Source organism: Neomonachus schauinslandi, chromosome 4, assembly GCF_002201575.2.
Source record: "Neomonachus schauinslandi chromosome 4, ASM220157v2, whole genome shotgun sequence".
Taxonomy (NCBI): Eukaryota; Metazoa; Chordata; class Mammalia; order Carnivora; family Phocidae; genus Neomonachus; species Neomonachus schauinslandi.
Window position 1 is genome coordinate 100,764,118 of NC_058406.1, and position 12,658 is coordinate 100,776,775.

A 12,658-nucleotide genomic window follows, 5' to 3' on the forward strand; every position below is an offset into this window, starting at 1 on the left:
TATTCCTTATGTTCCACAAATAAGTGAAACCATATGATAATTGACTTTCTCTGCTTGACTTATTTCACTTAGCATAATCTCCTCCAGTCCCATCCATGTTGATGCAAAAGTTGGGTATTCATCCTTTCTGATAGCTGAGTAATATTCCATTGTATATATGGACCATATCTTCTTTATCCATTCATCTGTTGAAGGGCATCTCGGCTCTTTCCACAGTTTGGCTATTGCAGACATTGCTGCTATGAACATTGGGGTGCATATGGCCCTTCTTTTCACTACATCTGTGTCTTTGGGGTAAATACCCAGGAGTGCAATTGCTGGGTCATAGGGTAGCTCTATATTTAATTTTCTGAGGCACCTCCACACTGTTTTCCAAAGTGGCTGTTCCAACTTGCATTCCCACCAACAGTGTAAGAGGGTTCCCCTTTCTCCACAACCTCTCTGACATTTGTTGTTTGTTGCCTTGTCCATTTTGGCCATTCTAACTGGTGTAAGGTGGTATCTCAATGTGGTTTTGATTTGGATTTCCCTGATGGCTAATGATGATGAACATTTTTTCATGTGTCTGTTAGCCATTTGTATGTCTTCTTCAGAGAAGTGTCTTTTCATATCTTCTGCCATAATGCTGCTCTTATAGCAATATATTCTCTTAGTTTTCTTTTACCTGAAATTGCCATTATTTCACCTTGATTCTAGAAGAATATTTTCACTTGACACAGAATTCTGGGTTGGCAGCTTTTTTCTTTCAACACTTTAAAAATGTAGTTCCAGGAGGTGATCCAAGATGGCAGCATAGGAAGACCTGAACTCACTTCCTCCCACAGACACACAGAATTTACACCTGCATATAGAGTAATTCCACATGAAGAAGAACTGAATGCTAATTGAACTGCACAGCAAAGGATACAGGAACCACATAGAGAAGAGTTGGAGGGACAGAGACATGGTAACTACAGGAACCCTATTCCTAATGTGATGACCTGCAGTAGGGAGGGATATCATTGGGAGGCCCTCATGCAGGTTCACTCACCCTGGAGCACAGCAAAAACAAACAAACAAGCAATCAAATAAACAGACAAAACAGACAAAAAATCCCACCCCAAAACCCCAGCAATTTAAAGGGAAACCAGACTATAAGTGAAGGAAATCCACTTACCAACCTCAGAGCATTCACCAAACTGTGGGGGAACTGCTGGAGCTCTCTCTCAGATTGGAGGTGCTGGCAAATGCCTTTCTTTACATTCTTTCTCCACTGTGATAGCATAAATGGGAGCAGGGTCCAGGCCCTCTAGCTAGCATGTTAGGGCTGCCCAGCAAGGTCCAGGCCTGTAACCCACACCAGCTGCAGCCATCAAACCAAGGTGGCTCCCCACCCATGCCCACCCCAGTTCCAGCCATCACACCTAGGTGACCCTGGTGCAGTGCTCTTTAGCACCCCCAGCCCATGACCACTTCCAGTTCCAGTGATGTCGTCAAGGCAGCCCCAGCACAGAGTGCCCCAGGTTACCCCGGCTCATGCCCATTCCCACACCATCATCTCCAACCATCCCGCTAGGGTGGCCCCAGCATAGAATGCCCTAGTACCTCACAGTCCACCCCCATTCCAGCTCCAGCCAGTCTGCCAGCTAAACAAACCTACAGCTAACATGATTAAAAAGCTGAAAGCATTTCCTCAAGATCAGGAACAGAACAAGAATGCTCACTCGCACCACTTTTATTCAGCATAGTAGTGGATGTTCTAGCCACAGCAATTAGGCAAGAAAAATAAAGAAGCACTCAACTTGGAAAGAAAGAGGTAAAACATTCACTATTTGCAGATGACATGATGCTATATATAGAAAACCCTCAGATTCCACCAAAAAACTGTTTGAACTAATAAATTAATTCAGTAAAGTTGCAGGATACAAAATTAAATACAGAAATTATTTGCATTACTATGCAGAGTAATAAGCTATCAGAAAGAGAAATTAAGAAAATCCCATTCATAAATGCATCAAAGAAAAAATATCTAAGAGTAAATTTAACCAAGGAGGTTAAAGACCCCTACCTTGAAAACTATAAGGCACTGATGAAATAAACTGAAGACACAAAGAAATGGAAGGATATTTCATGATCGTGGATTGGAAGAATTAATATTGTTAAGATGTCCGTATGACCCAAAGCAATCTACAGATTCAGTGCAATCCCTATCAAAATACCAATGATAGTTTCTGTAGAAGTAGAACAAAGGATTCTAAAATTTGTATAGAACCACAAAAGACCCCAAATAGCCAAAACAATCTTGAGAAAGAAGAACAAAGCTGGAGGTATCACAGTCCCTAGTTCCAAACTATGCTACAAAGCTATAGTAATCAAATTAGTATGATATTGGCACAAAAATAGACACATAGATCAATGAAATAGAAAAGAGAATGCAGGAAAAGCCCATGCATATATGACCAATTAATCTATGACAAAGGAGGCAAGAATATACAATGAGGAAAAACAGTCTCTTCAATAAATGGTGTTGGGAAAACCGGACAGTTACATGCAGAAGAATGAACCTGGACTACTATCTTACACCAGATACAAAAATAAATTCAAAATGGATTAAAGACCTGAATGTTAGGTCTGTAACTATCAAACTTCTAGAAGAAAATATAGGCAGTAAGCTTTTTTTTTTTTTTTTTTTTAAAGATTTTATTTATTTATTTGAGAGAGAGAATGAGATAGAGACAGAGCATGAGAAGGGGGAGGGTCAGAGGGAGAAGCAGACTCCCCGCCGAGCAGGGAGCCCGATGCGGGACTCGATCCCGGGACTCCAGGATCATGACCTGAGCTGAAGGCAGTGGCTTAACCAACTGAGCCACCCAGGCGCCCCTAGGCAGTAAGCTTTTTGATGTTGGTCTTAGCAATAGTTTTTTGAACCAGTCTACTTAAGAAACAGTAACAAAAGCTAAAATAAATGAATGGGATTACATAAAACTAAACAACTTTTGCACAGTGAAGGAAACTATCAATAAAACAAAAAGGAGACCTACTGGAAGGGAGAAGATATCTGCAAATAACACATTCAATTAAGAGTTAATATCCAAAATATAAGAAGAACTTACACAACCTAACATAAAAAATAACCTGATTTAAAAATGGGTAGGGGTATCTGGGTGGCTCAGTCAGTTAAATATCTGACTCTTGATCTCAGGTCAGATCTTGATCTCAGGGTCATGAGTTCAAGCCCCATGTTGGGTTCCATGCTGTACATGGAGCCTGCTTTAAAAAAAATGAGCAGAGAACTTAAATAGACATTTTTCCAAAAAAGACATACAGATGACTAATGAGTGCATGAAAAGATGTTCAACATCGCTAATCATCAGGGAACTGCAGATCAAAACCACAATGAGATCTAACATCTCACACCTGTTAGATTGGCTATTATCAAAAAGACAAAAAAAAGCAAGTGTTGGTGAGGAGATGGAGAAAAAGGCACCCTTGTACACTGCTTCTGGGAATGTAAATTGGTGCAGCCACTATAGAAAACAATATAGAAGTTCCTAAAAAAAAATTGAGCTACCATACAATATAGCAATTTCACTTCTGGGTATTTATCCAAAGAAAACAAAAACACTAATCTGAAGATATATATATACTCCTATGTTCATTGCAGCATTATTTACAATAGCCAATAATATGGAAGCAATCTAAGTGTCCATCAGTAGATAAATGGAAAAAGGATATGTGAGATACACACACACACACACACACACACACACACATGCTCACACACTGGAATATTACCTAGCCATAAAAAGAATGAAATCTTACCATTTGCAACAACATGGATAGAACTAGAGGGTGTATGTCAAGTGAAATAAGTCATACAGAGAAGACAAACACCTTGATTTCATTTATATGTGGAATATAAAGAACAAAACAAATAAACGAGCAAAACACAACAGAAACAAACTTATAGATACAGAAAAAAACTCTTGTTTACCAAATGGGGGAGAAGATGGGGTAGGCAAAAATAGATGAAGGGGATTAAGAGATACAAACTTCCAGTTAGAAACTAAGTAAGTCACAGGAGGATATAATGTACAGCATAGGGAACAAGTTATTAATATTGTAATAATTTTGTATGGTGACAGATGATAACTAGTCTTATTGTGGAAATCATTTTGTAATGTATAAAATATTGAATCACTATGATATATACCTGAAACTAATAGGATATTGTATGTCAATTATAATTCAATAATAAATAAATACAGAAGAAAGAGGAAAAAATAAAATAAAAATGTAGTTTTACTGTCTTCTGACCTCCATTGCCTATGAGAAGTCAGTGAAAATTCTGTCTATAATATCACAAATTTCTATTGTGATTTCTTATTTGATCCATGGGTTTTTAGAAATATGTTGTTTAATTTCCTAATATTTTGTGATTTTCCATTTACCTTTTCTGTTATTGATTTCTAGTCTACTTTCATCGTGATCAGATATATTTTATATAATTCCAAAAACTTAAAAAAAGAAAGAGAGAGAGGAAAGCAAACCATAAGAGACTCTTAATGATAGAGAACATACCGAGGGTTGATGGAAGGAAGTGGGTGGGGGATGGGCTAAATGGATGATGGGTATTAAGGAGGGCACTTGTGATGAATCAGTAAATTCTACTCCTGAAACCAATACTACACTATATGTTAGCTAACTAGAATTTAAATAAAAATTTGAAAAAAATTATTAAGACTTATTTTAAGTCCCAGTTATATGGTTTATTTTGGCAGAAATCAATGAAATAGAAACCAGACCAATGAAGACAGAAGTTTGTTCTTTGAAAATATTTTTGTACTCAATGTTTTTTGTGATTTTCTTAGAATTTTTTAGATCTGATGGACGTATCCTAGGATTTTATATGCACTCAAAAAGAATGTTCTTTCTGCAGTTGTTGGGTATAGTGTTCTATAAATATCAATGAGATGAAGTTGGTTAATTGCATTGTTCAAATCTTTAACTAAAATTATTAACTTGTCTATTCTCCTTTTCATTCTGTTAATTTTGTTTCCAAAGTAGATTTTTTTTATTATTATGTTATGTTAGTCACCATACATTACATCATTAGTTTTTGATGTAGTGTTCCATGATTCATTGGTTGAGTATAACACCCAGTGCTCTGTGCAGAATGTGCCCTCTTTAATACCCACAGCCAGGCGAACCCGTCCCCCCATCCCCCTCCCCTCTAGAACCCTCAGTTTGTTTTTCAGAGTCCATCGTCTCTCATGGTTCATCTCCCCCTCCGATTTCCCCCCTTCATTCTTCCCCTCCTGCTATCTTCTCCAAAGTAGATATTTTAAAGTAACATTTGTTTTTGTTATATTTCTTAATTGAAGTAAAATTGATATATAACATTATATTAGTTTCAGGTGTACAACATAATAATTTGATATTTAGGGTGCCTCGGTGGCTCAGTCAGTTGAACATCTGGCTCTTGATTTGGTTCAGGTCATGATCTCAGGGTCATGAGATCGAGCCCTGTGTGGGCTTAAGATTCTCTCTCTTAAGATTCTCTCTCCTGGGAAGCCTGGGTGGCTCAGCTGGTTAAGCGTCTGCCTTCGGCTCAGATCATGATCCTGGGATCAAGTCCCACATTGGGTTCCCTGCTCAACGGGGAATCTGCTTCTCTCTCTGTCTGCTTGTGTGCTCTCTCTCTCTCTCCCTGTCTCTCTGAGAAATAAATAAATAAAATCTTAAAAAAAAAAGATTCTCTCAAGATTCTCTCTCTCCCTCTCCCTCTGCTCCTCCCCCCCCACACACACCCTGCTTAAATGCATTCCCCCCAAAAAATAATAATTTGATATTTGTATACACTACAAAGTGGTCACCATTAGTCTAGTTGCCATTTGTCACCATACATTTGATCCCATTCACCCTCTTCATTCATTCCCCATAGTTCTGTTAATTTTGCTTCATGTAGCCTGAAACTATGTTATTAGGCACATATATATTTTTTAGGATAACCATCACCAAAATCTCATTTTACCAACATTTTAATCACTCCTAAATGATCCCTAATTTCACTTGTAGTCAGTTCCTGTTCCCATATCCAGCCCCAGGCAACCATTAATCCACCTTCTGTATATATGGATTTGGCTATGGATTTCACATAAACAGAATCATATAATATGTGGCCTTTTGTGTCTGGCTTCTTTCATTTAGCATAATGTTTGCAGGGTTCATAAATGTTGTATATATCAGTACTTCATTCCTTTTTAATGCTGAATAATATTCCATTGTAAGGATATACCACATTTTATTTATCCATTCAGCATTTGATGGATGTTTGGATTGCTTCCACTTGGAGAATAGTATGAATAATACCACTATTAATAGTCATGTACAAGTTTTTTCTTGGACATATGTTTTCATTTCTTTGGGGCACATATCTAGGAGTGAGATTTCTGGGTCCTTTTGAAGGACTCCCAGACTGTTGTCCAAAGCAGCTATACCATGGGGCACCTGGATGGCTCAGTCACTTAAGCATCTGACTTTGGCTTAGATCAAGATCTCAGGGTCCTGGGACCGAACCACGAGTCTGGCTCCCTGCTCAGCAGGGAGTCTGCTTATCCCTCTGCCACTCCCCCCCCATTTGTACTCTCTCTTTCAAATAAATAAATAAAAACATTACAAAATAGGTAACAAAGCAGCTATACCATTTTACATTTCCACCAGCAATGCATCAGGCTTCAAATTTCTCCACATCATCATTAAGTTATCATTCTTTTTGATTATAACTATTCCAGTGAGTAAAAAGTGGTATCTCATTGTAGTTTTATTTTGCATTTCTCTGATGACCAAAGATGTGGAGCATCTTTACATGTGCTTATTGGCCATTTGTATATCTTCTTTTGGAAAGTCTATTCAGAAACTTTGCTCATCTTTTCATAGAGTTATTTGACTTTTTATTCAGTGAGTTGTAAGACTACTTTATATATTCTAGTACAAATTCCTTATTAGATATATGTTTGCAAATATTTTCTCCCATTCACAGGCACCTGGGTGGCTCAGTCGTTAAGCATCTGCCTTCAGCTCAGGTCATGATCCCGGGGTCCTGGGATCGAGTCCCACATTGGGCTCTCTGCTCAGCGGGAAGCCTGCTTCTCGCTCTCCCACTCCCCTTGCTTGTGTTCCCTCTCTCACTGTGTCTCTCTCTGTTAAATAAATAAAAAAAATAAAATACTTTCTCCCATCCTGTGGATTGTCTTTCACATTCTTGATGATGTCCTTTGAAGCACAAAATGTTTTAATTTAATTAACCCCAATGTCTCAATGTATCTATTTGTTCTTTTCTTGCATGTACTTTTGATATCACATTTATAAAACTATTGCCTAACTCAGGGTTACAGAGATCTACTCCTTTTTTTTTTTTTCTAAAAGTTGTATAGTTTGAGCTCTTATATTTAGGAATATGACCCAATTTGAGTTAATTTTTGTGTACCTCACTTACAAATCTTAAAAATGTTCTTTTTTTGTTATTTCAAGTTCTTATTTAAATTCAAGTTGGTTAACATATATGGTAAAATTTGTTTCAGGTGTAGGATTTAGTGATTGATCACTTACATATAACACCCAGTGTTCATCACAGGAAATGTCCTCCTCCTTAACATCCATCATCCATTTATCCCATCCCCTAATCCACCACCCCTCCAGCCACCCTCAGTTTACTCTCTATTGTTAAGAGTCTCTCTTATGGTTTTCTTCCCTCTCTTTTTTTTCTTTTCCCTATGTTCATATGTTTTGTTTCTTTTTTTAAAAAAATTTATTTGTTTATTTGAAAGAGAGACCAGGGGGAGGGACAGAGGGAGAGAATACTCAAGCAAACTCCCCACTGAGTGCAGAGTTTGACACAGGGCTTGACCACAGAACCCATGAGATCATGACCCAAGCTGAAAAGCAACAGTTGGATGCTCAACTGACCAGGCCACCCAGGCACCCCTCATCTGTTTTATTTCTTAAATTCCACATATGAGATCATATGGTATTTGTCTTTCTCTGACTGACTAATTTCATTTAGCATAATACACTCTAGCTCCATCCACATCATTCCAAATGACAAGATTTCATACTTTTTGATGGCTGAGTAATATTCCACTGTATATACATAACACATCTTCTGTATCCATTGGCTATTGTTGATAATGCAGCTGTAAACATTGGGAGGCATGTGCCTCTTCAAACCTGTATTTTTGTATCCTTTGGGTAAATACCTAGTAGTGCGATTGCTGAGTCATAGCATAGTTCTATTTTTAACTTTTTGGGGAACCTCCATACTGTTTTCCAGAGTGGATGAACCAGTTTGCATTCCCATCAACAGTGTAAGAGGGTTCCCCTTTCTCCGCATCCCTGCCAACATCTGTGGCTTCCTGTGTTGTAAATTTTAGCCATTCTGAAAGGGATGAGGTGGTATCTCATTGTGGTTTTGATTTGTATTTCCCTGATGCTGAGTGATGTTGAGCATCTTTTCATGTGTCTGTTGACCATCTGGATGTCTTCTTTGGAAAAATGTCTGCTCATGTCTTCTGCCCATTTCTTAACTGGATTATTTATTTTGGGGGTGTTGAGTTTGATAAGTTCTTTACAGATTTAGTATATTAACCCTTTATCAAATATGTCACTTGCAAATGTCTTCTCCCATTCTATAGGTTGTCTTTTAGTTTTGTTGATTTTTCCTTTGCTGTGAAGATGGTTTTTATCTTGATGAAGTCCCAATAGTTCATTTTTGCTTTTATTTTCCTTGCCTCCAGAGACATGTTTAGTAAGAAATTGCTGTGGTCAAGGTCAAAGAGGTTGCTGCCAGTGTTTTCCTCTAGGATTTTGATGGATTCCGGTCTCACATTTAGGTCTTTCATCCACTTTGAATTTGTTTTGTGTATGGTGTAAGAAAGTGGTCCAGTTTTATTTTGCTGCATTTTCCTGTCCAGTTTTCCCAACACCATTTGTTGAAGAGAACTTTTTTTTTCCCATTGGATATTCTTTCCTACTTTGTCAAAGACTAGTTGACCATATAGTTGTGGTCCATTTCTGTGTTTTCTATTCTGTTCAATTGACCTATATGTCTGTCTATGTGCTAGTACCAACTGTTTTGATGACTACAGCTTTGTAATATAGTTTGAAGACTGGAATTGTGATGCCTTCAGCTTTGGTATTCTTTTTCAAAATTGCTTTGGCAATTTGGGGTCTTTTGTGGTTCTATACAAATTTTAGGATTGTTTGTTCTAGCTCTGTGATAAATGCTGGTGGTATTTGATAGGGATTTCATTAAATGTTATATTGCTTTGGGTACTATAGACATTTGAACAATATTTGTTCTTCCAATCCATGAACATGAAAGTTTTTCCATTTCTTTGTGTCATTTTCAATTTCTTTCATGAGTTCTATAGGTTCAGAATATAGATCTTTTACCTCTTTGGTTAGGTTTTTTGTTTTAGGGGGTAGGGGCAGAGGAAGAGGGATAAGAGGGAGAGAGAATCTTAAGCTGGCTCCATGCCCAGCACAGAGCCTGATACAAAATCTGGGCATAACCAAGAGATTGACTCACAACCCTGAGATCATGACCTGAGCTGAAATCAAGAGTTGGATGCCCAACTGACTGAGCCACCCAGGCGCCCCATAGTTAGTTTTATTCCTAGGTATCTTATGGTTTTTGGTGCAATTGCAAATGGGACTGATTCTTGATTTATCTTTCTACTGCTTCATTATCAGTGTATAGAAATGTAACAGTTACTGTATGTTGATTTAATATCCTGTGACTTTGCTGATTTCATGTATCAGTTCTAATAATTTTGGGGGGAGTCTTTCAGGTTTTCTACATAGAATAGCATGCTGTCTGCAAATAGTGAAAGTTTGACTCCTTCTTTGCTGATTTGGATACCTTTTGTTTCTTTTTGTTGTCCGATTGCTGAGACTAGGACTTCCAGTACTGTGTTAAGTAACAATGGTCAGAGTGGACATCCCTGTCTTGTTCCTGACCTAGGGAAAAAAACTCTGTTTTTCCCCATTGAGGATGATATTAGCTGTGGGTCTTTCATATATGGCCTTAATGATGTTGAGGTATGTTCTCTCTATCCCTATTTTGTTGAGGGTTTTTATCAAGAACAGATGCTGTATTTTATCAAATGTTTTTTCTGCATTTATTGAGAAGATCATATGGCTCTTATCCTTTCTTTATTCATGGGATGTATCATGTTGATTGATTTGAGAATATTGAATCACCCCTGCAGCCCAAGATAAAAATGATATTCTATAAACAGAACCTATTTGTGAGCTGGAAACTGCCTGTACACGTGATCTTTTGAACAACACAAGGTTCACTTTGACATTAACTCTGATGTATGGGAATATGTCAAACTATCTTGGCACCTTCGTTTTGGGGGCCAAGCAAGAGGAATGGTTTTTCACAAAATCTACTGGTAATTGTATGAGTTTTTAAAAAGAGAAAGAGACTTTTTCTTCAGATTCAAGCATTAAAAACAACAACAACAAAATCCAGCTGAGCTGCAAAAGTTGAATCCCAATACAATATTTCTATTTTGGATGGCTGTTGGTTATGCCCAGATTTTATACAATTTGCACACCTCCATTATGACACTTCTGAGGTCTCCTAATAAACATCATTGCTCCCCAGTGAGAAAAAATAGCATAAATTATTAATGGTGTCTGCATTTTTGACATCTAAATCTGACACCATCAGACGTTTTTGCCCTAGTTTTGTTGCAAACTTGTTTGCAACAAGTAAATTATTTTGAGATTACCAAGCCTACTGCCTTTCCTTGGACCTGGAGGCATAACTTTGCCCTGAAGAACTGCTGTTTTTTTTTTCTTCTTTTCTTATATTCCAGAGGCAGTTAGTGTTAGTACCAAGTTATCGACAATGTCAAGCAGAATACTGGGGGAGCTATGAACCACAGGGAACTATGGGGAAGACAGAAGGTGTAGCATTTGGGAAAGCAGTTTCAATCAGAGCATGAGTTGGTACTGAGAAAGTGGCGTATTGTTGGAACCATAGCTCTGAATGATGAAACACAGGTGAGTCTAGGTCGGTGAGTCAAAAGAAAAGGAAAGGCATGATATGGAGTTTAAGAGCAAGGTCTGTACAAGGACGGTAAGTACAAGGACTCCAGCTCAAGTGAAGGAAAAAGTGCATGTGTAGAATCTAAGTAAGTAGATGGGTTGTGGTTATGATTGTAAAATCCAGGCAGAGCAGCAAAATCAGCTACTTACTCAATAAATACAAAAGAGAGGCTTGTTTGCATGTATGACTGTAAGGAGAACATGGAAAGTGCAGACTGACCATTAGGGAACCAGCAAAGAGAGAAGCCCAGAAAAGCAGAAAATAGTAACTTGGGATTTAGAACCACACTGCAGTATAACAAACAATATGTCTGAGATTTCTGAGGGGGGCAACTGTGTCTTCTTATTTCTAGTACTCCAGTGCCTAAAACTGACCTGACATAAAGCAGGTACTCAGTGCATATTGTGTGATGAATAAATGTCCATAATAGGATAAAGGTTGCCGGCTCCTAAGCTTAGTTGAAACTCTTTTTAGTGTAGATGTCTAAGGGTTTTTATTTATTTTTAATTTAATTTTTTAAATTTAAATTCAATTAGCCAACATATAGTACATCATTAGTTTTTAATTTAGTGTTCAATGATTCATTAGTTGCATATAACACCCAGTGCTCATCACATCACATGCCCTCCTTAATGCCTATCACCCAATTACCCCATCCCCCCCACCCACCTCCCCTCCAGCAACCCTCAGTTTGTTTCCTATAGTTAAGAGTCTCTCTTGGTTTTTCTCCCTCTCTGATGACTTCCCATTCAGTTTTCCCTCCCTTCCTCGATGATCCTCTGTGCTGTATCTTATATTCCACATATGAGTGAAACCATATGATAATTTTCTTTCTCTGATTGACTTATTTCACTCAGCATAAAACCCTACAGTTCCATTCATGTCAATGTAAATGGTAGGTATTCATACTTTCTGATGACTGAGTAATATTCCATTGTATATATGAATCACATCTTCTTTATCCATTCATCTGTTGAAGGACATCTTGGCTCTTTCCACAGATTGGTTATTGTGGACATTGCTGTTATGAACATTGGGGTGCAGGTGCCCCTTCCTTTCACTACATCTGTATCTTTGGGGTAAATACCTAGTAGTGCAATTGCTGGGTCATGGGGTAGCTCTATTGTTAACTTCTTGAGGAACCTCCACACTGTTTTCCAGAGTGGCTGTATCAGCTTGCATTCCTACCAATAGTGTAAGAGGGTTCCCCTGTCTCCACATCCTCACCAACATTTGTTGTTCCCTGTCTTGTTAATTTTAGCCATTCTAACTGGTGTAAGGTGGTATCTCATTGTGGTTTTGATTTGTATTTCCCTGATGACAAGTGATGTGGAGCATTTTTCAATGTTAAACTCTATGCCTAATGTGGGGCTTGAACTCATGACTCTGAGACCAAGAGTTGCATGCTCTACGACAGAAGCAGCCAGGCACCCCAGGATGTCTAAGGGTTGTTAGATGTACACAGTTCTCCAGAGAAAGGCAGGATTCTGCAGATGACTGAAGTTGCAAAACTTGGCCTAGAGGGTGGAATGACTTTGGTCCACTGAAGAGAATTCA